Here is a 27,039-nt window from a genome sequence, read left to right on the forward strand (position 1 = left end):
TCTCTGTGACTCATATTAATACTGTAGTTGGGTCAATGTATAAACCATGGACTGATTGGTACAATGGGCTGATTGGTAGAGAAGCTGGGTCAGTGTGTAAGTCATGGGCTGATTGGTAGAGTAGCTGGGTCAGTGTGTAAGTCATGGGCTGATTGGTAGAGTAGCTGGGTCAGTGTGTAAGTCAAGGGCTGATTGGTACAGTAGCTGGGTCAGTGTGTAAGTCATGGGATGATTGGTAGAGTAACTGGGTCAGTGTGTAAGTCAAGGGCTGATTGGTAGAGTAGCTGGGTCAGTGTGTAAGTCAAGGGCTGATTGGTAGAGTAGCTGGGTCAGTGTGTAAGTCAAGGGCTGATTGGTACAGTAGCTGGGTCAGTGTGTAAGTCATGGGATGATTGGTAGAGTAACTGGGTCAGTGTGTAAGTCAAGGGCTGATTGGTAGAGTAGCTGGGTCAGTGTGTAAGTCAAGGGCTGATTGGTAGAGTAGCTGGGTCAGTGTGTAAGTCATGGGCTGATTGGTAGAGTAGCTGGGTCAGTGTGTAAGTCATGGGCTGATTGGTAGAGTAGCTGGGTCAGTGTGTAAGTCATGGGACTACTAAAGTAGTAGCACTTTCTCTATGTCTATTGCAAATCTATCATCTATCTATCTATCTATATATATATCTATCATCTATCTATCTATCTATCTATCTATCTATCTATCTATCTATCTAGCTATCTATCTATCATCTATCTATCATCTACTATCTATCTATCTATTTATCTATCTACATATTATCTATCTATCTATCTATCTATCTATCTATCTATCTACATACAGTATTATCTATCTATCTATCATCTATCTATCTATCTATCTATCTATCTATCTATCTATCTATCTATCATCTATCTATCTATCACCTATCTAAATAACAGGCTGTAAATCAAGATAACTTGGATGATGACAAAGCAAGGTATATGACCTATAATATAGTTAAATCAAACACCTACAGGGAAAATACTTCTCACACTCTGTGACAAGTTGGGTGTTTAGATGAAAGGATCCCATTCAGAGTGATTAAAGCAGGACATTATCTCCCCAATGCACCCAGAGTGGGACATGCTCTGTGCTAATTACCATACTTATTCTTAAAGTCTTTTCAAGCTGGGAGGGGGCCCAGAAGAAGAATATGGATGTTACACACCTACTGGGAGGATGTTTCTGGGTATCCCCACCCCACTCTTTAGATCTGGAAGCCAATGCCCCATTATCTATACAACGTGTATGACTTGTACCTCTTGTGTATAGAAAGTACCAGATCTGGTGGCTCCCACCCTCAAGGGACACTATGATCACAGGGGCTCTAGGAAAGTCAAGAGGTTACAGACAATAGTATAGCAATAGGTACGACATGGGTTTGTAGAACAAAGGAGGGAACAAGGGTATAAATATTCTGTCCATTCATGGGCCCTGCATCATAGTTGCCCCATTTTCACAAGATTTCCTTAGACATCGGCTGTGGGCAATTTTGGATGTTACATGGAAAAAACAGAGTATGCAAAAAGGTCCCAAACTGGTCTTCACTTTTTATTATTAACACCATATTGATGATCTATCTATCTATTATCTATCTATATCTATGTATCATTATCTATCTATCTATCTATCTATCTATCTATCTATCAATTATTATCTATCTATCTTTCTATCTATCATCTATCTATCTATCTATCTATCTATCTATCTATCTATCTATCATCTATCTATCTATCTATCTATCTATCTATCTATCATCTATCTATCTATCTATATATCATTATCTATCTATATATCTATCTATCTATCTATCTATCATTATCTATCATCTATCTATCTATCTATCTATCTATCTATCTATCTATCATTATCTATCTATCTATCTATCTATCTATCTATCTATCTATCTATCTATCATTATCTATCATCTATCTATCTATCTATCTATCTATCTATCTATCTATCTATCATTATCTATCATTATCTATCTATCTATCTATCATTATCTATCTATCTATCTATTATCTATCTATCTATCTATCTATCATTATCTATCTATCTATCATCTATCTATCTATCTATCTATCATTATCTATCTATCTATCATTATCTATCTATCTATCATCTATCTATCTATCTATCTATCATCTATCTATCTATCTACCTATCTATCATTATCTATCTATCTATCATTATCTATCTATCTATCTATCTATCATCTATCTATCTATCTATCTATCATTATCTATCTATCTATCAATCATCTATCTATCTATCATCTATTATCTATCTATCTATCTATCTATGTCTGTCTGTCTGTCTGTCTGTCTGTCTATCTATCTATCTATCTATCTATCTATCTATCTATCTATCTATCATCTATCTATCTATCTATCTATCTATCTATCTATCTATCTATCTATTTTTAGTATATCTGTTATTTGTCCCATTTCTTAATCCATAGACTGTAGGCCAGCCTTCTCTGTAATTCCCAGGGAGGAATCACTCCTATACTGGTACCTAGGTTAGACAATCAACTCTTTATTATGATATAAAAATGTAACTCAAAAGTGTGCTAAGGTAGAGTGCTGCAGAAAACCAAAATGGACCCAGACACGTAACCCGCTACCTGTGACCCACAGCGCACATTTCTACCTGCTTGGACCCACTACCCGACCTGACCTGCAACTGCCTTTTCCAAAATCTGATCCACGACCCTCTGACCACCATTAAACAGGAAGTGCTATTGCTGCAAACTGGAAGTGACATCATTGGAAGTGGGTGGGGGTAGAACAAAATGTGTAAAGAATATTTAAAGGTGTAAACTATGGATAATATAATATAAAATAAGACCTGTATCTATACCCGCAATGAGAAATCCTACCTGCGACCTGCAGGGTGCCTGCTTTTCTTGCGGGTAACCCCGGGTACCTATGGGTACCTGACTCACTGCAGGACTCTATGCCAAGATACCACCATGATGCCCCATTTATGAGCATAAAGGTTTCCCCTTTGGACTCTGGGTGTTGTAAGTCAGCACTTACGCAGTAGGTACAGTCGGGAAAGCATAATAGGAGAGGGCAGATCTATAGGGTGAAGTCAGGGAACTCTAGAATGCAGTTGTGCTGACGTATTTACTCATGCTTACGGGCAATATGAATAGGAACATAATTCATTTTATACTGAATCATCTGGTAAGTGGCATAAAGTGACCTCAGATCTCATTCATTGAAAACATAGCGGACATTGCAAGCAGGACATAAGTACTTCATCCCCAAATAACTGAAAATTACACAAAGAAAATGCAAATGTCTTTTGTTTTTAATGAATGACTAAAAGGAAGAGGAGCTGGCCTGGAGGTTAAGGGACCTGGCTTTGATGCTGGATCTCTTGCTAATGAACCTTGTTCCCTGTGGAAACTCCTCAGGATCCTGGACAAGTCACCCAACATACTTAGGTCACCCTTTGTGCTCTAAAAACCTTCCTTGAGTCCCAAGAGATAAAAATCCTATCAAAATAATTGCCCCCCAAAAGAAAGTGAATGAATAAAATTGAATTGGGGAGTTCCTGGCATTTCGGTGTATTTGCTTTTGACTGGGGTTTAGTCGTGATGCAAGTAGTGATTTTATATATTTATAGATCCTCCCAACTAATTGAGCTATGGCCTTCTGGGTAATGGCGGCTGCTGGGGGGGCCTAAAATTGGACATCGCTCATACAGAAGGTGTGTTTAATGCATATTCTGGGCATATAGTGTGTTGAAGATAAGTTGTGCATTTGTGTTTATATATAATATACAGCTGCTACTGTCACGCCACTATGACAAAGATAATGGGGTGACAAATAAGGGGATTCGTTGCTGACAAGTAGTGCTGGGCTGGGGGTGCCACGGGAGCACTGTTGGAGAAAAAGCACCTTGGGGCCATTCATTCTTAGCAACACTGTGTATGAATGATCCTGTTCCTCTCTCAGTAGAGTACAGAACATTCTATAGAATGAAATATTACCAATGTCTTTCAATTAAACAAACTCCCTGCTGTCTGAAACGGCTTATTTCCTATATTCCCTATATTACAGGTGCTTGCTGGCTGGTATATACTGTAGGTTCCCCATGTCTGTATAAAATCAGGTTAGACAAAGCCTTAAACACAGGTGAACTGGAAACCATTATCCCGAGTGCTGCTGCTAAAGTGCTCAGAGCGGGGAATCATGATTGCTAATCTCTGTATAAGTACAAACCGACCAATCAGAGCCGGCCTCTGCGGCTGCCTTGTAATGTGTATAAGGGGACTAATTGTTGCACTCTGCATTTGCCTACCTATTGCTGATGTCATAGCCTATTGCTGGTGCAGAAACGCTCTGCGTGTAATAATGAGCGGTCTGTGATCCCACTAATTCCATATTCCTGAGAATCGTACTGTATGTGCACCTTAAAGGGAAAGGAGCCCGTCAACTCATAATCCAGTGTTATAAAGCGGCATCGTTTAGCTGTAGATAGCGCTCAAGGAATAAAGGCAATAATGGGTTAATGGGTTCATGATGAAAGCTAGTAAATAGATCAAATATTGGGTAATACTTTTTTTTTGTATGTTAGAACCACCTTTATAGGGAATAGAATAGAACAGAGGGCCAAGTGTCAGCTATAGGGAGGAACAGTAGGAACAGGGCTCACTTACATTTTGCTCCTTTATCTTTCCCTTCTTCTCTGTTTGCATTTTATCCTTTCTTGTCCTCACACTTCGTTCCTCCTGTTCCCTTTTCCTTCATCTTTGCCCCTTTTCTATAGTCTCCAACTGTTTGGCCCCCTCCTCCCACTTCTCTCACCTTCTATATTGCTTATCTACTCTGTTTGGCTCTCTGCTCCCTAAACCCCTTTCCCTTCTCCTCTCTGCTTCTGTCTCTCATCTCCTTTTCTCTCCAACTTTTTCCCTCATTCTCTTCTTGTCTTTTTCTAACCTCCTCTCCATTTATCCCCAACTGTTTGGCTTCACTCTCCCCTATCCTCTTTCTTCTCTCCTCTTTATATTTATCTCCATTTGTCTCTCCATTCCCTAACAAACTTTCCCTTGTCCTTTCTCTTTCTGTCTCTCACACCCTCTCAGTTACTTTTCAGTACAGGTGTGGGACCTGTTATCTAGAATGCTTGGGACCTGGGGTTTTCCAGATAAGGGATCTTTCCGTAATTTGGATCTCCATAACTTAAGTTTGCTAAAAATCATTTATATATTTAAAAAAAACCAATAGGATTGTTTTGCCTCCAATAAGGGGTAATTATATCTTAGTTGGGATCAAGTACAGGTACTGTCTTATTATTACAGAGAAAAGGGAATCATTTAACCATGAAATAAACCCAATAGGATTGTTTTGTCCCCAATAAGGGGTAATTATATCTTAGTTGGGATCAAGTACAGGTACTGTTTTATTATTACAGAGAAAAGGGAATCATTTAACCATTAAATAAACCCAATAGGACTGTTCTGCCCCCAATAAGGGGTAATTATATCTTAGTTGGGATCAAGTACAGGTACTGTTTTATTATTACAGAGAAAAGGGAATCATTTAACCATTAAATAAACCCAATAGGGCTGTTCTGCCCCCAATAAGGGGTAATTATATCTTAGTTGGGATCAAATACAGGTACTGTTTTATTATTACAGAGAAAAGGGAATCATTTAACCATTAAATAAACCCAATAGGGCTGTTCTGCCCCCAATAAGGGGTAATTATATCTTAGACGGGATCAAGTACAGGTACTGTTTTATTATTACAGAGAAAAGGGAATCATTTAACCATGAAATAAACCCAATAGGGCTGTTCTGCCCCCAATAAGGGGTAATTATATCTTAGTTGGGATCAAGTACAGGTACTGTTTTATTATTACAGAGAAAAAAGAAATAATTTTAAAAAATTAGAATTATTTGCTTATAATGGAGTCTATGTGAGATGGGTTTTCCGATACCTGTACTTGCAAACTATTTGCCCACTCTTTCCTTTACAATATTCCCAGTTAAGGTGAGCTGTCATTAAACTCAGATGCCAAAAGTGGAAACTTACTGGAGAATATAGGGGGCAAATTGAGTGGGGGAAAGTCTTGGCCAGTGCTGATTAGGACTGTGGCCTAAATTGTGTCACTATTTAATGCTATGACATGCTTTTCCACAAATAAAAACTTTAATTTTCTGCTTACCACATTTTCCCTGTTCATGAAAAGTAGTATTTGGGTCATTCATTTTGGGTAATTGAATAGTTAAAATGCAATAATTTCCCCCATTTTCCTACCACTTACAGTTATTCATTCATCATTCAGTTGAGGCAGAATTTCATGTTATGGGAACTTGGCTTCCATTCCTGCAGTGCCAGAAGGGAAAGTCACGTCTATACACCAGCCCAATACACCAACACTTTTGGTGCAATTATTTTTTCATTTTTGCCTCTCTTGGAAACTCACCTTCCCAAATGCAAAATTTTCACATTAGTGACTGTGCTTTAGAGAATGACCCCCCGCCGTGTCCCCAAGATGCCTCCCTGTGGTGCGGCTCTTGTATTGGGGGCTGCAGGACTTTACATAACATTATAGTTTACTTGTAGTAGTGCAAATTTCTCACAATCTGTTATTTTCACAAATAAGTGAGTTGGGTTTTATGCATTCCCTTTCGAAGGGGAAGTTAACTCTGAAATTTAATCTTTAGTATAAAATAGACAGTGGTTTTCAAATACAATTTCAAAATGGTTATCTTTTTTATCCTTAGGTCACTTGGTGAGGTCCCCAAATCAGCAGATCTTTGCCACAGGGCGCAAGGCAGGCCAGTTGGCCACATAAGTGCAGTGATGCAGTCCACCATAAATATCTGGACAATTCTCAGCCAGATATCATTTGGGCAGGCTGTCAGAAGAGGCCCATATATGGGTAATAAACTACTGGCTTTGTCTGGAAGCAGTGATGTATTTCGGTCCGGTGCCCCCTTAGGGATCTAATTGTGACCCCCCCCCCATTAGAGGAAGTGACATCACGCATGGCCGTGCGAGTGGCATCACTTCTGCTTATATGTGATGTCACCTAAGGGCCGCCCCCAAAAAACTGGCACCATAGGCACAGGCCCTCAGGTGCCTATATATAAATCCGGCCTTGTCTGGAGGGGGACACTTCAGCAGATATTATTATGCCGGTGTATGGCTGGCTTTACCGAAATAACCAGCATTTTCTGCCCTGTTTGATCTGCCCAGATACCTGCTAGGCAGGGCATGGGCAGAAGGGGCAGAAGGGGCCCATGTATGGGCAGCTGTACCGGTTGCACACATTCTCTCTGCTCTGTTGCTGCAGATGCACATGACTGCTGCCTCCTTGTCTATTTCTAGAGGATCCTCTCTCTATTTAAAGTGTGTTTAGTTGTTACCACTTCACAGTGCATCTTAACAAGCAACATATTCCTGCGGCTGCTCACGTGCAGTTCTGCTGAACCCAGAAGCACCAGCCCGGAGTACTGTCAGCAAGCAGCCAGCAGCTGGATTCTCTATCTCACCCACTGTATCGCTTAACAGCTCCTACGTTTATGTATACAAATGTACATGGAAATATGCCTTATACAGGTATAGGACCCGTTATCCAGAATGCCTGGGACCAAGGGTATTCAGGATAAGGGGTCTTTCTGTAATTTGGATCTCCATACCTTAAGTCTACTAAAAAAAATCAATAAAACAGTAAATAAACTCAATAGGATTATTTTGCATCCAATAAGGATAAATTATATCTTAGTTGGGATCAAGTACAGGTACTGTTTTATTATTACAGAGAAAAGGGAATCATTTAACCATTAAATAATCCCAATAGGACTGTTCTGCCCCCAATAAGGGGTAATTATATCTTAGTTGGGATCAAGTACAGGTACTGTTTTATTATTACAGAGAAAAGGGAATCATTTAACCATTAAATAAACCCAATAGGGCTGTTCTGCCCCCAATAAGGGGTAATTATATCTTAGTTGGGATCAAGTACAGGTACTGTTTTATTATTACAGAGGAAAGGGAATCATTTAACCATTAAATAAACCCAATAGGGCTGTTCTGCCCCCAATAAGGGGTAATTATATCTTAGTTGGGATCAAGTACAGGTACTGTTTTATTATTACAGAGAAAAGGGAATCATTTAACCATGAAATAAACCCAATAGGACTGTTCTGCCCCCAATAAGGGGTAATTATATCTTAGTTTGGGTCAAGTACAAGGTACTGTTTTATTATAATAGAAAAAAAGGAAATCTGAATTATTTCATTAAAATGATGTAAGGGAAGATATAAGGTAGCTCCCACCAACATGTGTAAATACAAATATACAGACAAAGGATAGTATTTAACCCTTAGTTAACTCTTTTACAATTTAGCATTGTATTTCTCACTTTTCCCATCCCTCGTTCCCACGACAAGACACATACATATAAATATTCAGATCCCGGATAATGCCAGCTCTAATTACCAGCCTGCTGCTTATTAAATATATTATACTCCCACTAAACTTTTTTTTTATTTCCAAGAAAAATTGCAATGTTTCTCTCACCTGTCAGCGTTAATAATATCTTTAATTTTCAAGGGATCCATGGGAACAAATGCTGCAGTCTGGTAATTTCTTAAATAATTTGTGTTTTTGGGATGTCGTCTCCATGCCATACCACATTACTATTTTGCCCTAGTCTCACCATCTTATGTTAGGGCAATGGCACATGGTACATATTAAATCTGCATTAACACAGGTGACAAATCTCCCAATAATGCTTTGCCATTTTCTAAAATTTCCCCGCAAGTAAAACATAACACTCGTGGCAGTTTGGCGCGGGGAATGCAAAGGAAGGCAATTCCCGCGATAAAGCCAGATCACTTACGGTCTCCATCTTCCCACACAGTCACCATCTTGCCCTGCTGTCACCTCCTTATCTTACTTTTCACAGTCTCCATCTTGTTCTACTGTTTTCATCTTGCCCTACAGCCTCTATCTTGCCCTACTGTCTCTAACTTGCCCTACTGATTCTGTCTTGTCCTACTGACTCCATCTTGTTCTACTGTCTCCATCTTGCCCTACTGTCTCCATCTTGCTCTGCTGTCTCCATCTTGCCCTACTGTCTCCATCTTGCCCTACTGTCTCCATCTTGCCCTACTGTCTCCATCTTCCCCTACTGTCTCCATCTTGCCCTACTGACTCAATTTTGTTCTACTGTCTCCATCTTACCTTACTGTCTTCATTTTGTCCTACTGTCTCCATCTTGCCCTACTGTCTCCATCTTGTCCTACTGTCTCCATCTTACCCTACTGTCTTCATCTTGCCCTACTGTCTCCATCTTGTTCTACTGATTCCATCTTTCCCTACTGTCTTCATCTTGTCCTATTGTCTCCATCTTGTCTTACTGTCTCCATCTTGCCCTACTATCATCATATTGTTCTATTGTCTCCATCTTGACCTACTGTTTCCATCTTGCCCTACTGTCTCCATCTTGCTCTACTGTCTTCATCTTGCCCTACTGTCTCCAAGGTACAAGATTGGCATGATGTAGTATATGATTTTTTATGGGAGAGGGATTCAATGTGAAGAAAGGAAGGATAAAGTCAATATTAAAGAGTTTTTATATTAACAAGTGATTTAAATCCGGGGACACGGGCAATAGCAGAGCTGAAATCAAATCACCATGACAACAAGAGAAAAATAATGAGAAAAGGGAGTTTTATCGCTCTGTCAGTTAACTTGTGCCTGGCCAGAGCCATATTCCCTTCTCCACGCCGTGATCCCAGGATGCTGCTGCCCATTTCTGCCAGTGAAAGAACGGAAGATGAGAATCATCACTTTTCTTCTGAAATACATAGCCAAAAATACACCAAGGGGCTGAGCTTGCTAAGAATCAGTACTAACTTCATCCAGGAATTCATGCAAACATAGCTTTTTTTGAAAATGAAAATAATTTTCTTCTTTTCCATACAAAATATTTTTTCTATTTTTTTTCTCTGATACGTATTTACCTGAGCTGAGGCAGCCCAAACCCTTCCAGGCCACTGGAAAAGACACATTTCCTAATGACAGGAATCTACTTCTCCCACCAAAGAATAGATTTTTATATGTTTTGGCAGGAGCAAATTTTAACAAATAAATGTCTTAATTGGGTTTTTGGGGACAACACAGAGTAAAATGTTGAGATCTGGAATATGTTCTGGAAATGCCCTCTGGCATGTGCCAGTGCAGGCCTGGTTGTATTTTAGCAAAGTATGGTGAGAAATCTCAGCTACAAACCCAACACATAATTTTATCTAAAACATTTGGTCTTCCCCTGTACAGGTATTGGACCCTTTATGTGGAAACCCATTATCCAGAAAGTTCAGAATTATGGAAAGGCTTCATTTTAACCAAATAATTCACATTTTTAAAAATGATTTCCTTTATCTCTGTAATAATAGAACAGTACCTGTACTTGATCCCAACTAAGATATAATTACCCCTTATTGGGGGCAGAACAGCCCTATTGGGTTTATTTAATGGTTAAATGTTTCCCTTTTCTCTGTAATAATAAAACAGTACCTGTGCTTGATCCAAACTAAGATATAATTACCCCTTATTGGGGCAGAACAGCCCTATTGGGTTTATTTAATGGTTAAATGATTCCCTTTTCTCTGTAATAATAAAACAGTACCTGTACTTGATCCCAACTAAGATATAATTACCCCTTATTGGGGCAGAACAGCCCTATTGGGTTTATTTAATGGTTAAATGATTCCCTTTTCTCTGTAATAATAAAACAGTACCTGTACTTGATCCCAACTAAGATATAATTACCCCTTATTGGGGGCAGAACAGCCCTATTGGGTTTATTTAATGGTTAAATGATTCCCTTTTCTCTGTAATAATAAAACAGTACCTGTACTTGATCCCAACTAAGATATAATTATCCCTTATTGGGGGCAGAACAGCCCTATTGGGTTTATTTAATGGTTAAATGATTTCCTTTTCTCTGCAATAATAAAACAGTACCTGTACTTGATCCCAACTAAGATATAATTAATCTTTATTAGAGCAAAAACAATACTATTGTGTTTAATTACTGTTTAAATTTTTTTTTAGTAGACTTAGGGTAGGAGATCTGAATTACAGAAAGACCCCTTATCCGGAAAACCCCAGGTCCCGAGCATTCTGGATACCTGTACTAAGAATATGGTAGAAATTCAGCAGTCATTAAGGATGGCAGCACCCACAAGTGCACACTTGCTGAAATGGAGGTCACTATTCTTAAGGCCCATTGAAACCATATAATTTAGTGGGGAAAACAGAAATGAGCATCATGTGCAGTTAAAAGGTTTCAGCATATGGAATAATTTGCAGTGTGAAGTAATGCGCGGCTCGCTGTGGCGCCCACTTTTTCACAGAAACAGTCTTACATTTTGTGTGGGTTTCATTTCATAACATGCATTAATAAATGTCAATTAATATTGTTATTTGAACGCGCATTATGGAAGTCATGCCAAATGCACAGAACATATCTGGTACCATATAATGAGGAAATGGCAGCAAAGTCATAATATTTTTCTAAAGCTTTATTATGGCGTCCAGTTCTGGGACTGGGGGGAGCACAGGCACCCCGTGCACTAATGGGGAAGAGTCTGGGAAAATTTGGGTGCCTCTGATTGAAGAGAGCACAGTGAGTTCATACGCTATTGGTGGGTGGAGCAGATGATATTCTGGTGTCTGTAATTGGGGGAGCACAGAGGAGCCATTTTCTAATAATGGGTGAAGCTACAGTGACCCCATGAAAGACCTGGGAATATTCTGGTGTCTGTGACTGGAATGGGGAAAACGTCTAGCTTAAAATACTGTCCATTTTTCTCTAGTTTTCCAACATGGTTATTATCATGTACATTGTTTAAAGTACACTAATGTGAGATCATTTTGGAATCTGAACACACTGTTAACATCTATACAGACTTGACTGAGATTTCTGGCTTTGGACCAGACACAAAGACCATTTCCTCCTTATTAAGGAGAGGCTGATTAATGAGTGTCCCTGTCACTTGGGTGCAGCACACAGGGAATAAAGAGGAATTTTAGCCCCTTACTGTATATGAGTTACATATTAACCCAGAGAGATCCCCCAATGCCACAGTCTCTGCATGGGCCTTCAAAACAGGGATTGGGGCAAGATGGGCTGGAGATGGATAGGGAAGAGAGGAGTTAAAGTTTAACCCTGTCACTCTGGTACATGACTGGCTGGGGTGGGAGGGGAGGCTTTGAACAAGGATTAAGAAGATGGATGGGGGATAATTATGGCATTTATTATTAGAGCAAAGAGGTTACTTTACTACATTGTTGAAACTATTATACTTTTCCATGGAGTAGAAATGTAGAAATCCATGATGTTTAATGACACCAGTGCACAGCCTTCCCCTCATTACTCAAACTTTACATACAGATAGTGCTGCTGATAATGCCCCCTTCAATAATCTATCATTGGGCAGTGAGTGCCTTTTAGGTGCTCAATCTTTCCATCTGAAACAGCAGACTGATGAGACTGCCTATGAGTATCGATGAGCAAATCTGTCCTGTCTGCGAAATGGGCAAAAAAATTGCAAAATGGCGAAAAATTTGCAATGTCAATAGGCGACAAATTTTACACACAATTTTTTTAAATTTGAAATGCATTAAAGTCAATGGACATTTTTTTGTAGCGGCAGAACAATTCGCCAATGCGAAATTTCACTGCGCATCCATGCCTGGTGAAAAAATTGCTCACTACCTATACTACCTATAAGTCCTGCCATACTCCTACATTTATACACCTTGGTGTTACTCTACAGTGGTACATTGCTAATCATGAAAGTTGCAAGAGGCTAAAAGAGGACTTCAGCAGGAATATTTTTCTGTAGAATAAATTGCAGTGGAATGAGTAATCAAATGTTGATTCTATACCATAATTCTGCCTTCAGTTCGGAATGACAAGCAAGTGTACGGTATTGCACTGGTTATGCACACACCTTCCTCGCTGTGCAGTGTGAATTGCTATGAATCTTGCTACACATCATCCTCAAAATACAGCTGAATATTTTTGCTTTAAATGTCATGCCATTAAATGCAGCATCTCCTTCTATGTATTTCTAGTACTGTGTTTGTGTTATAGAATGCCCTTTTATAAGTATGTGTGCAAGTGACACACTGAGCTAGGAGAGGACAGTTGTGTAAGGTGCCAGTCTCTGACCAAGGGATACGCTCTATTAACCCTGTAAGTACTATGTACTGCTCTCACATGGAAGCACATGCTTGTGTTGCTGTCTGTATTTATATTCTTGGGATTGATTGTGTCTGGGGATGTTAAATATTTACTGTGTCAGGGGCAGACAGACAAGTGAGGAGAGAACATTTTGTTTCTCCAGGGAGTTAAACATTTGCCATGTCAGTGACATTCCCAGTGACATTGCAGTGGGTGAGTCCTGCTAATTAGGGGAAGACGGGCTCGATCTACTCACCCAAACCTCAATCCATCAGGGTTTGTGGGTGTGAGTATAACCTGCATAACATGTGCAGAGCCATCAGCGTGCTTAGTGCTGTACATGCTGCCAAGGAAGCTCACATACACTATAATAAGTAGTGATGGCAGTTACAAGCCCATTCAAATGTACAAGATTAACTAAAAATGGTAAGGGACGTTCCTCAGCAAAGAGCTTATATTGTAACTGGACAAAGAAGTACTTACAGAGTAGAGCAGGAGTCACCTAAATAGGAAACGTTTTAGAGCAAAGCAAAAAGGGAACCCTGGGCCCCTAGGAAAAAGGGCCATAGAGGCTACTGGGAAATGTGGTTCATCATAATCAGCTGGTGCAGGTTAAACATCTTTCATTATTTTTTTTCCCAGTAGCCCAGGTGCCTTGCAGCCATACATGTTTGTAGTTTGAGTTGGTGCATATATTAGCCATGTGGGCCACAGCGACAGAACCAGAACAGCATAGAGACCCTGATCCAGGGGCAAAGTGCAGGCTGTGAGGTTGGAATGGGAGGTACAGCACAGGGACTGGGAGGGAGTTGGGATCATTGGAGGTAGAAGAGGGGAAAGAACTGGAAAGGCTAGAAACACTTGGCACATATTCACAGATCCTCCCCAGTAGGCTTTGCAGTGGAACTCCTTATCAAGGCTGGGCCATGCCACTACATGCCTCCCAACTGGCAGCTCAGCCCACAGTCCCCGATTCTTACTGAAAAGTCCCTCATTTCCCTTTGATCTCCTGCACTGAAGCTAAAAAAGATACAAATTTAATTAAAAGTAGCTTTTGGCAGAGAGCCCAGAAATCTTAACGAGCATCACCTGCACTTAGATACATTGTTTCTCACTTTTAATTAAATAAGTGGGCTTTTGGCAGAGAGCCCAGAAAGGTAAAAATCCCCCCCTGCACTGAGATACAAGTGTAACTAATAAGCTAACAGGTCTCTCGGGGGAACTGAGACTCGCAGCTTAAAGGGCAATTTCAGCTTTTTCTGCAAAACTGTAATAACACATAAAACAGGACCCCCAAAACCCCCAAGAAATGTGTTCAAACCTTAAATAACCTGCCAAATTTAGTCAAATGGGAGTGAAAATTACGGGGTGTGGTCTGCAAAAATGGGTGTGGTCAAAAAATTCACCGCGCTGCGGAGGTATGCCACTATGCTGGCCTGCATGAGTGAGTATTTCTTTGGCTGAACCTGAGAATTTATATACCAAGTATTGCAAGTTTCTGTGTGCACTGTGTATTAAGAAATATGTGTTCTGTCTAATTCTAATACACAAAACAGCAGCCCAGCTGCTAGCTGTAGGGAACATGACTGGGTTAATGACATTTTCTGTCACAGAGGCCTAGCGCTCGTTCGAGACCAGGCAAAGAGTTCTGTGTGCTCTGAGTTCTTTCCACTTCCTGTCACCATGGTTAGCAACTGTCTTATTTTTGTTGTCACTAGTGCAGTTTTAACATGTGACACATGCAAACGGAATGATGGGTAAGTAGGAGGGGCCTGTAACTAGAAGTTTCTATGAGGTATTTCTTTTATAAAACTGTGTTTTGCCTTTACTAACTAAATTAGAACATTCTGAATTGAAACAACCAACAGATAAGTTAACCGGTAAGTAAACAAGTGACTGATAAGTGCTGTATAAATCAGTATTTCTTTTTCCACAAGCCGCCATTTTGATGTGCTGCTCACCCCTAACAGGAAATAATGCAGCTCCAACTGGCACAGCTCTGTCCATTCATTGGCTGATGGGACATAGCGTTCATGTCTGCACTTTGTTTATCTGCTTCTTATTAGCCAGATTCAGTTATACCTCGTAACACAAGGTAAGTGGGGGGAGGGATTTGTACATACTGTATGTGTTTATAAGGGGGCTTCACCTCAGCTAATTGTGTTGTGCCATTAGTGACTTAAGCTGGCCATACACGCACCGATACTATCGTACGAAACCTCGTTTCGTACGATATTCGGTGCATGTATGGCATGTCGGCTAGTCGACCATAGAAGGCGCCTGACCAAAATCTGCCATCAGGGCTGAATCGGCAGAAGGAGGTAGAAATCCTATTGTTTCTACCTCCTTATCTGCTGTTTCAGCCCTGACGGTGTGTGGCGGATCTGACGATGTTTCGTGCGACCGATGGTCGCACAAAACATCGCCAGATCGCCTCGTGTGTGGCCACCTTTATAATTATACCACTGTGACACGTTCCAATCAGTAGTCATTATTATCATCTTTGGTGAATGATGTACATAAAACACATATACACATAATTAGCATTCCCTGGCCTATTCCCCAGCCCTACACATAAGCAACACAGGGGCACAGACTCATGGGTCATTGTTACAGAACTGGGATAGTCAGGATATAGCCAGGAAGCTGGGGCATCCCATGATACACCACCTTCTATTTCCTTTATATCAGGCACAAATGGCATTTCCTCCTTATTGAGGAGAGGCTGATTAATGAGTGTCCCTGTCACTCTGTAAAGCACACAGGGAATATGGAGGAATTTTAGCCCTTTACTGTATATGAGTTACATATTAACCCAGATAGATCTCCCAATGCCCCAGTCTCTGTATGGGCCTTCAGAACAGGGATTGGGGCAAGATGGGCTGGAGATGGATAGGGAGGAGAGGAGTTAAAGTTTAACCCTGTCACTCTGGTACATGACTGGCTGGGGTGGGAGGGGATTCTCTGAGAGTGAAGGCTGGGAAGATGGATGGGGATAATGATAGGATCCATCAATAGGAGATAGGAAGAGTGTCAGTATTTGGGATTATAAAAGTGTTACTCAACTCTGCTGCTTCAAAACTGAAGAAAGATGGCGTGTAATGCTCCCAGGTGTCTCTGATACTATTCACACACTTACAGTTCCTTTAAGGGTGAAGACACACAGAGCTACTAGTAGCAGCTACTTGTCATGGCTCCTAAAGTAGACAGTGCTGATCATTTACTGATAATTGTCTCTATGTGTGTTTTAGGCAATTCTCAGTATTGTCTATGGGAGGGTATTTTCTGCAGTTTAGTAGCTGTGAAAAAGTAGCTGCTACTAGTAACTCTGTGTGTCTTCACCCTTCAACCTCAAAACAACTTGCCAAGATACATTCGGTACAAATGCCAATGGTTTTAGGGGCATGTCACACTAGAGGGGTCCCCGTAGTGCTTATTCTAAAAGCAATTATGTCCGGGGTCTGGTACCTAGTCCCGGATTGGAAATCCAGCAATAGGTGCCGAGCATAGCACCGGCAGGCTCAAGGCTACCATAGGGCAGTCTAAATGGACAGTCTGTGCAGATTTAAAGATGAGCAAGTTACTTGCCCCTCGTGAATACAGTGCTAGAGAATGCAGGCAGTGCTTTATTCACGGCGAACACGCAGGTCTCTTCACAGGGTACATTTGTGAAAGAAAATGCATATTGCAAATCGCTTAGAATTACATTTTCTTCATTATGGGTGGAGATCACTTGGATGCGATGCCTGTGGCCCCCATTTTGGCCTTGCCACCAACTGAACAGAACAGGGCTGGGCAATTTGCTGGGAAATAAATGTGAAACTGTGGGATATAAGATATATGGCGTGCTATAGAAAAGTGCAGAGATGGCAGGCTATGGTGCACACAGCTGTGCATAGCGTGAGTATTCCGTGTAAGAACAAGATTAATTAGTGCATGAGCGGCTCTGCTCTCAGCCACACAATACACACCGTACAGTTACACACCCACCTGCTGGGGGCTTATAGCTATAAATATCTGCAGGTTTATTTCATTCCTTTTCACTCGCTCTAAGCCAACTTTCCTGATTAGCACCATTAACAGCATTTGCCTCATATTAAGTAACACAGCAATGCCCAGATGTGTGCAGTACCACTACTTGGCTACTATGGGTCAGACTCTTTAGATCTGGAGTGTTATAGTTAACAAATTCATGCCCCAGACACTAGAAGCTGGGCTACTGCTGGTATTAATAAATATACATTTTTGCCACCGTAAAGGGTCGACTTCAGCTCCCAGCACCCCTTAAGAGATTTACTGGATTAGTGATTCCAGTATCTGTTTTTCAAAAACAGATGGTAGGCCACATGCTGAACACCCTGCCAATGTTAGAATAACATTTATTATCAAGAAAATGTTCAGATAGCAGTTTGCCCTAGACGCAGGGTGACTGTTACCCCAATGTTTCTATATATCTGTAACCTTGTTATGGGCTAAGGGGGTCCAGCCTGAAGGCCAGTTAGGGGGGGATTTGGGGTGAGTGCTTATTTGTGTCCTGGGTACCCCTGGAACTATAGCAGGGTGACTGTTACCCCAATGTTTCTATATATCTGTAACCTTGTTATGGGCTAAGGGGACCCAGCCTGAAGACCCGTTAGGGGGGGATTTGGGGTGAGCGCTTATTTGTGCCCTGGGTACCCCTGGAACTATAGCAGGGTGACTGTTACCCCAATGTTTCTATTTATCTGTAACCTTGTTATGGGCTAAGGGGGCCCAGTCTGAAGGCCAGTTAGGGGGGGATTTGGGGTGAGTGCTTATTTGTGCCCTGGGTACCCCTGGAACTATAGCAGGGTGACTGTTACCCCAATGTTTCTATATATCTGTAACCTTGTTATGAGCTAAGGGGGCCCAGCCTGAAGGCCAGTTAGGGGGAGATTTGGGGTGAATGCTTATTTGTGCCCTGGGTACCCCTGGAACTATAGCAGGGTGACTGTTACCCCAATGTTTCTATATATCTGTAACCTTGTTATGAGCTAAGGGGGCCCAGCCTGAAGGCCAGTTAGGGGGAGATTTGGGGTGAATGCTTATTTGTGCCCTGGATACCCTGAAATGATCTGACTGCCTATATCCAATATGGACAACTTAGGAAACTAGTCATACAATTATGTCCCGTTTTGTAAAAAGCAATGGACATGTAGGACACAAAGGCCATTTCCTCCTTATTGAGGAGAGGCTGATTAATGAGTGTCCCTGTCACTCACAAGCAGCACACAGGGAATATGGAGGAATTTTAGCCCCTTAGTGAACATGAGTTAAATATTAACACGGAGAGAGCTCTCAATGCCCCAGTCTCTGCATGGGCTTTCAAAGCTGCCAGAGGGACAGGTATTGCGGCAAGATGGGCTGGGGATGGATAGGAAGAAGGGCAGTTAAAGTTTAACCCTGTCACTCTGGTACATGACTGGCTGGGTCTGGGAAGATGGATAGGGGATAATTATGAGATCCATCAATAGGAAATATAAAAAAGAAAAAAAGAAGCTGTCTCTGTTTTATTTTCCCCAAAGTACAGTGTTGGTATACTAAATGAAAGATCATTACTCATTATGACACATTCCCTAGACAATATTAACATACCTGCACTAGAGTTTAACAACGTTATCCTTGAAATTAAAGAGGACGTAAAGGTATCTTGTATATTGAGAAATACAAAAAAAAATTGCATTTCTTTTTTGTAATATATTATTGATTGTCTTCCTGGGCCACTGGGCCACTTATAGAGACCTCTGGCATAAGGATGTATTTTCCAGGCTATTGGCCCTGCAGCAATTAAGAATTGTTAAACAGCTGGAGGGACCCAGAAAGGTAACATTTTTTAATGTTTGCAAAAATTAAACACTTCTAATCATTCAGGGGATTTCACCCCCTTCATCCATAATACATCACAAGCATTTGCATCCAATGTGGAAATGTATGAGAATTAGAGGTAGGTGTCCCTTCTTTACTCTCATGTACTACATTGGCTGGGACAATAGGTCCAAATTGCCTAAGTGCAGAAATCCATAGTAATGCTATTTGGTTGGTTTCGACCAGTAAAACAGACATAGGGATTAAGCTAATTGCTACTGTGTACCTATCTTACGTCTCTGGCTCTATATCTGCCCCTGAACACAAGATTAATGATCTCTGGACAACGGGGGAGTTAATTATTGGCCCTGTCATGGGCTCATGAGGAAGGTGAAGTTGAACGCCATGACTTTCCTACTGCCCCAGATGCAGTGCAGGGATGAGACACACACTTTGCTCCTGTGAAACTGATTTCTGCATAATTATTTGTGTTTAATTCAGACTCCATACTGTTCCATAATAAATATAGGCAGCTTGGTGTAACATACCCTACAGGCTGCTTGCCCACAGGCAGATTTAAGTGCACCAGAAGTCCATCATTTTCTTGGGCTGCTCAGTGCACAGGGAATATTAAATACCTTTAGTGCCAGATGCACTAAAATAGTATATGTTGCATCTGGCACAGATAAATCCATTTTGTCTTCTAATCAATTTAAGGGCCTGTCCAATCATCAAGTAGTCTCACCATAAGATCAACCACCAGTGCACATTGAACACTCAGACAGACACATGACCCAGCGCCGGATTTCTACTGGGGGCGAGACCGCCTCCATTCTGCGCCCCCCTATCCCCACTGCCACGCGAACGCGCATGCGTGAACACTCTGTACAGGCTATGAGCAAACGTAGGGTGCTGTTCCTGCTGAATTATGCTTAGTACAGGGGAATCCATATGCTGCCATAGTTTTATGGTATCTCTCTGTACAGGCTATGAGCAAACTTAGGGGGCTGTTCCTGCTGAATTGTGTTTAGTACAGGGGAATCCCTATGTGCCATAGTTTTATGGTATCTCTCTGTACAGGCTATGAGCAAACGTAGGGGGCTGTTCCTGCTGAATTATGCTTAGTACAGGGGAATCCCTATGCTGCCATAGTTTTATGGTATCTCTCTGTACAGGCTATGAGCAAACTTAGGGGGCTGTTCCTGCTGAATTGTGCTTAGTACAGGGGAATCCATATGCTGCCATAGTTTTATGGTATCTCTCTGTACAGGCTATGAGCAAACTTAGGTGGCTGTTCCTGCTGAATTGTGCTTAGTACAGGGGAATCCCTATGCTGCCATAGTTTTATGGTATCTCTCTGTACAGGCTATGAGCAAACGTAGGGGGCTGTTCCTGCTGAATTATGCTTAGTACAGGGGAATCCATATGCTGCCATAGTTTTATGGTATCTCTCTGTACAGGCTATGAGCAAACTTAGGGGGCTGTTCCTGCTAAATTGTGCTTAGTACAGGGGAATCCCTATGCTGCCATAGTTTTATGGTATCTCTCTGTACAGGCTATGAGCAAACTTAGGGGGCTGTTCCTGCTGAATTGTGCTTACACAATGTACAGATAGGAGCAACTTAGGGGGCTAAATGGCAAACAAGTGGATCTGGATTTGCCCACCCATATCAATTCTAAATATAATTATACTATACTGATATTATTTCTATCTTAATTAAAAAAAAAAATGGTAACAACTATCAAATTTCAAGTATATATGTATGTACTTCATTGTAAAAACCCTTTTTGATTGGTGGATCAGTTTGGTTAGTCTGTTGTTTCAAAAAGCTTTTAGCCTATGATTAAGATATCAGCTGGGCCGGCCTGTTGGTGGACCCCATACATGGCAGATAAGCTGAAGACTTGGTCTGAAGGGGCTCAATGGGCAGCTTATATCTGCCTGTGTATGGCCAGCGTCAGGTGGTTGTTTCTGCTGAGAGCCCAATCATCTTCTGCCATTCTGCAGTACAATTTATACTGAGTCGCTCAGCCTCCTCAACACAATCCTAAACCAAATATATCCGCATGTGCTGGCATGTTCTGTCAGTGTCCCTTTAACAGACAAACAAGATAAATATGGAGCAATTATGGAATAATATAATTAAGCCATATGCACCGCAGAGAGAAATTAATTTGAGTTGAGACATATGGTGCGGCTGTGTGCTAAAGAATTGCTCCAATTTTGCTTTCACACAGAAGCATCTTAGGGACTTATTTATCTCTAGTTTATATCCTTGTACTGCAGAAATTCCATGAGCAAAGTGAAACATATCACGCAGCTGCTACAATATGAACATTGCCTCTGACTCCTGAACCAATGTAGCAGAAGGCAGGTGATCAACAGACCTGCGGGGTCACTACATACAGGGCAGGGTGCAAAGTGCAAAAAATGGCCACTATCCACCATGTTTTATTCCCTTGTCCCTTGTAAGACTACTGCCCTGATCCTGAGTTTATATCTAGAAGCCATGCCATAAAGCAACACAAGACTGTTGGTTTTGCCATCAAGGAAGCAGAAACATTAGCACCAGGAATAACATACCCCATGAAAACACAAAAGGGACTGTAGTTTATTTTTTATTTTCAAAAGTCAATAATCATAATAGTCATAATCATAATTTTGTAATATTCAGACACGAATAAACGTCATTTAGACAATAGCCCTTTAGGCTCTGAGCCCCAGAGATTATTGCATAGAGTTCTTCAGATGTCTCCTTTACACCAAACACATTGAAATGACTTATTGAGGAGAGGCTGATTAATGAGTGTCCCTGTCACAGGGAATATGGAGGAATTGTAGCCCCTTACTGTATATGAGTTACATATTAACCCAGAGAGAGCCTTCAATGTCCCAGTCTCTGCATGGGCCCTCAGAACAGGGATTGGGGCAAGATGGGCTGGAGATGGATAGGAAGGAGAGGAGTTAAAGTTTAACCCTGTCACTCTGGTACATGACTGGCTGGGGTGGGAGGGGAGGCTTTATAAGTCTGGAAAGATGAATGGGGGTAATTTTGGTATCCATCAATAGAACTGAAAGACATGTAAGCATAGCATTAGCAAAGGCATTAATTCATATGTAATTCCGGTCTTATCCCATGCTTTCATATCTGCTTATGTATGTAGGGAACCCTAATAATTACAGAAGGGAAGATGCAGCAAGAACCCTGTTTTTATTTAAAAGGAGAATAATCTCAGCCATAAAGCAGGGCAGAACTGCTGCTTACAATAGGGATCAAATAGCATCTGTGCCACTGTGACAGAATGCTCTGTTATACAGATAGCTAGAATCTCAGCCATAAAGCAGGGCAGGACTGCTGCTTACAATGTGGGGATCAGATAGGATCTGTGCCACTGTGACAGAATGCTCTGTTATACAGATAGCTAGAATCTCAGCCATAAAGCAGGGCAGGACTGCTGCTTACAATGGGGGGATCAGATAGGATCTGTGCCACTGTGACAGAATGCTCTGTTATACAGATAGCTAGAATCTCAGCCATAAAGCAGGGCAGGACTGCTGCTTACAATGGGGGGATCAGATAGGATCTGTGCCACTGTGACAGAATGCTCTGTTATACACATAGCTAGAATCTCAGCCATAAAGCAGGGCAGGACTGCTGCTTACAATGGGGGGATCAGATAGGATCTGTGCCACTGTGACAGAATGCTCTGTTATACAGATAGCTAGAATCTCAGCCATAAAGCAGGGCAGGACTGCTGCTTACAATGGGGGGATCAGATAGGATCTGTGCCACTGTGACAGAATGCTCTGTTATACAGATAGCTAGAATCTCAGCCATAAAGCAGGGCAGGACTGCTGCTTACAATGGGGGGATCAGATAGGATCTGTGCCACTGTGACAGAATGCTCTGTTATACAGATAGCTAGAATCTCAGCCATAAAGCAGGGCAGGACTGCTGCTTACAATGGGGGGATCAGATAGGATCTGTGCCACTGTGACAGAATGCTCTGTTATACAGATAGCTAGAATCTCACCCATAAAGCAGGGCAGGACTGCTGCTTACAATGGGGGGGATCAGATAGGATCTGTGCCACTGTGACAGAATGCTCTGTTATACAGATAGCTAGAATCTCAGCCATAAAGCAGGGCAGGACTGCTGCTTACAATGGGGGGGGGGGGGGGGGGGGATTTGGATCGAATTTGGATCGGAAGGGAATGGTTGGCAGAAACTAACCTGGTGGTGTATTGACCTTGGCAATCTAGAGATAATTTTCCTTATACAACAATACAGCGCAGTCAGAGCCTTTCCTTTATCTTTCCTATTATACCCTACACAACTATATTATGGGAGCTGTAGTTTAACACCATCTGAGGTTTTCACTTCCATGACCTCCTGGAGCCTCCCCACAGAGAGAGGGACCTATCCTCTGGCAATGAAGGGCAGATCAGAGGGCTCTGTAACACTGCTGGGCTCATTTGTGTTATTAAAAGGCCCAGCATGAGTGATGCAAACGATGCATTGTTATGTGAGTGCAAGTGATTGTGCACCGGGCAGCTATTCATTATTAACCCTAACACAGCTGCTTTTTGTCTAACACATGGGCTACGACAATGGGGGAATACTGGCTCCCTCCTGAAGCCTCATTGTGAGTATGTGTATAGCTATGGGCCACTTACATGTGTTGCACAAAGTGTTACCAAAGCCAAACACAAGAGGGTTAAACCCCAGCCGCACACTAAGAGCCAGTGAACACATCCAGCAGCCGACCCATCTCAGTGTGACTACCAGGGCCTATGCCTACATGCCCAAACCCACGTACTTCCAGCAAAGAATTAGCCATGGGCTGGGGAAAATAACATGGGATTAGGGTAGGATCTAGATTCTATGTTTCTGCGAAATGTGAAAATAGAAAATTAATTTTGGGTTGGTGAGACCTATTAATAATAGTGTATTATGTATTTTACTTGATATACAACTGCAGTGCATATTGTGTATTGTATAGTATGTATTGTATACTATATGCAGCTGGAGTGCAGCTAACGTATTGTATATAATATACAGCTGGAGTGTATATCATGTGTTGTATATGCTACATAGCAGGAGTGTATGTAATGTATTGTATACAATATAGAGCAGGAATATATATTATGTATTGTATATGATATACAGTGGGAGTGTGTATTATATATTGTATTTGATGTAGTGTATATTATATATAGCTGTAGTATATATTATGTATTGTATATGATATACAACGGGAGTGTATATTATGTTTGATATACAGTGGGAGTGTATATTATGTAGTGTATAAGATATACAGTGGGAGTGTATATTATGTAGTGTATAAGATATACAGTGGGAGTGTATATTATGTAGTGTATATGATATACAGTGGGAGTGTATATTATGTAGTGTATATGATATACAGTGGGAGTGTATATTATGTAGTGTATATTATATTCAGCATGAGAGTATATTATGCATTGTGTTTGATATACAGTGGGGGTATATTATAACATAATAATAATAATATGTTCAGAGGAGCTTTGTTTGAGGGCAGCAAGTAGACAGGACATGTGTATGGCAAAGGCTTACTGTGAGGAGTTGAAGTTCAACAACAGTTGGAGAATTCTGGGATTTTTCTAAATGTAACCCCCATCACTGGAGCCTTCTCCATTGTCAGGGGCCCCTTCTTCTCTGGCCCAAATAACTATTCCCTTTAGGTTTAGTGGTCTTTTCAAGAGATTTCCCCTACAGGGGGCGCTGTGATCTTTCCCACCAGTTGTTTGGGGGGGTCTAATGCTAATGCACTAAAAGATTGATCCCTAAGACCACCTGGGATTCCTACTGTAACTGGCAGTTATTGAGGGCAGCAGGATATGTAAGTCACTAGGAGACTGGTTAACCATTAAACCCTGGGGGATTGCTGGGCTCCCAGTGTACTGATGTTGGGTTGGTGTTGGCATTGGATTCTCAGGGAGATGGATTAGGGTTAACTATTAACCATGTCACACTGAGATCAGAAGGGATGCCATTGCTCACCATTAACTCAACAGCGCCATCTAGTGCACTTCAACAGTACTGGGATTAATTGAAACAAATTCAATATTTGAACAGTTGTTTCAAAATTTTATTAATTAAAACCCCTTTTCTTGCCAGTTTGGGTGAGATTTGGGGTGAGTGCTTATTTGTGCCCTGGGTACCCCTGGAACTATAGCAGGGTGACTGTTACCCCAATGTTTCTATATATCTGTAACCTTGTTATGGGCTAAGGGGGCCCAGCCTGAAGGCCAGTTAGGGGGGGATTTGGGGTGAGTGCTTATTTGTGCCCTGGGTACCCCTGGAACTATAGCAGGGTGACTGTTACCCCAATGTTTCTATATATCTGTAACCTTGTTATGGGCTAAGGGGCCCAGCCTGAAGGCCAGTTAAGGGGGATTTGGGGTGAATATGTATCTGCTCAGAAGTAGAACAGTTGCAACAGTTAACACTTCCCCTGCCATGCATGCAGCACAAGGGAAATTCTGTGCATGGCCTCTTTCCTTCCCAGCATCTCTCACTGATATAGGTTGCAGCACAGGCAGGCTGTACTATCATACAGAGGGGAAGCTGTACCACCTCTAACTCACACACAGGGGGAGCTGTACCACTCACACATGAAGGGGGGGGGGCTAAAGAGATGGGTGCTATGGTCCTGTGTAGTACCATAATAGGTGGGTAGGGTTGCACTGGGAGTGGCTGATTTATAGCATTAAGTAACGTGTCTGTGTCTCCCAACCATAAATCTGTCACAGTCCCATTAAGTGAAAGTCCCTATACAGTTGAATGTAATTGTAGCTTTAGTGACTAATTAGTGATTTACACAGGGCAGTGACAGTCAGAGCTGGGACCAGTCTATAGATCATAAATATGTCCCCCCCCCCTCCCCTCCATGTGTCTGATAGATAAAGAAACTAATTGTGCCCTGACAGTGAACAAACTCCCTTATTCTGTTTCCTGACAAAGTCTCTGCCATTGTTCTCTATAATGCACTTCCAGTGCCTGTATTAAAGGGGAAATACACCCAAAAACTGTTTATTTTGCATTGTGAAATAAACAAGAATTCTTAGTAACCATTTCATAACCATTACACATTTTTAATGGATATAAAAGTAATGTGTGTATGCAGTTGCCACTCAAAGCAGTCCCTTTCTGTTCCCTGCAGTACTAACTACTGAAACAATGTAGCTACTTTCAATATCAGGTACATTTCTACACTGTTCATATAGTTATCTGTATATAATATAATTCCCTTTGTCCCTAAGGTCCCTATCACATTCCCATCAGTCCCTGCCCCAGTGAGCTTACAATCTAAGGTCCCTATCACATTCCCATCAGTCCCTGCCCCAGTGAGCTTACAATCTAAGGTCCCTATCACATTCCCATCAGCCCCTGCCCCAGTGAGCTTACAATCTAAGGTCCCTATTACATTCCCATCAGTCCCTGCCCCAGTGAGCTTACAATCTAAGGTCCCTATCACATTCCCATCAGTCCCTGCCCCAGTGGAGCTTACAATCTAAGGTCCCTATCACATTCCCATCAGTCCCTGCCCCAGTGGAGCTTACAATCTAAGGTCCCTATCACATTCCCATCAGCCTCTGCCCCAGTGAGCTTACAATCTAAAGTCCCTATCACATTCCCATCAGTCCCTGCCCCAGTGGAGCTTACAATCTAAGATCCCTATCACATTCCCTTCAGCCCCTGACCCATGGGAGCTTACAATCCAAGGTCCCTATCACATTCCCATCAGTCCCTGCCCCAGTGGAGCTTACAATCTAAGGTCCCTATTACATTCCCATCAGCCCCTGCTCCAGTGGAGCTTACAATCTAAGGTCCCTATCACATTCCCATCAGTCCCTGCCCCAGTGGAGCTTATAATATAAGGTCCCTATCACATTCCCATCAGTCTCTGCCCCAGTGAGCTTACAATCT

The 27,039-nt window shown here is 41.6% G+C and overlaps 1 protein-coding gene across 1 annotated transcript in view; it reads left to right on the forward strand.

Annotated features, from left to right (window-relative positions):
- The first annotated feature begins 14,805 nt into the window (after positions 1 to 14,805).
- fbxo41 (F-box protein 41) overlaps positions 14,806 to 27,039 on the forward strand; it is a 61,268-nt gene continuing 49,034 nt past the window's right edge. Inside the window, 1 exon segment of the mRNA NM_001079043.1 lies at positions 14,806 to 15,000. The gene's annotated coding sequence lies outside the window, so the exon portion shown is untranslated.

The sequence above is a fragment of the Xenopus tropicalis genome, chromosome 1, assembly GCF_000004195.4.
Source record: "Xenopus tropicalis strain Nigerian chromosome 1, UCB_Xtro_10.0, whole genome shotgun sequence".
NCBI lineage: Eukaryota > Metazoa > Chordata > Amphibia > Anura > Pipidae > Xenopus > Xenopus tropicalis.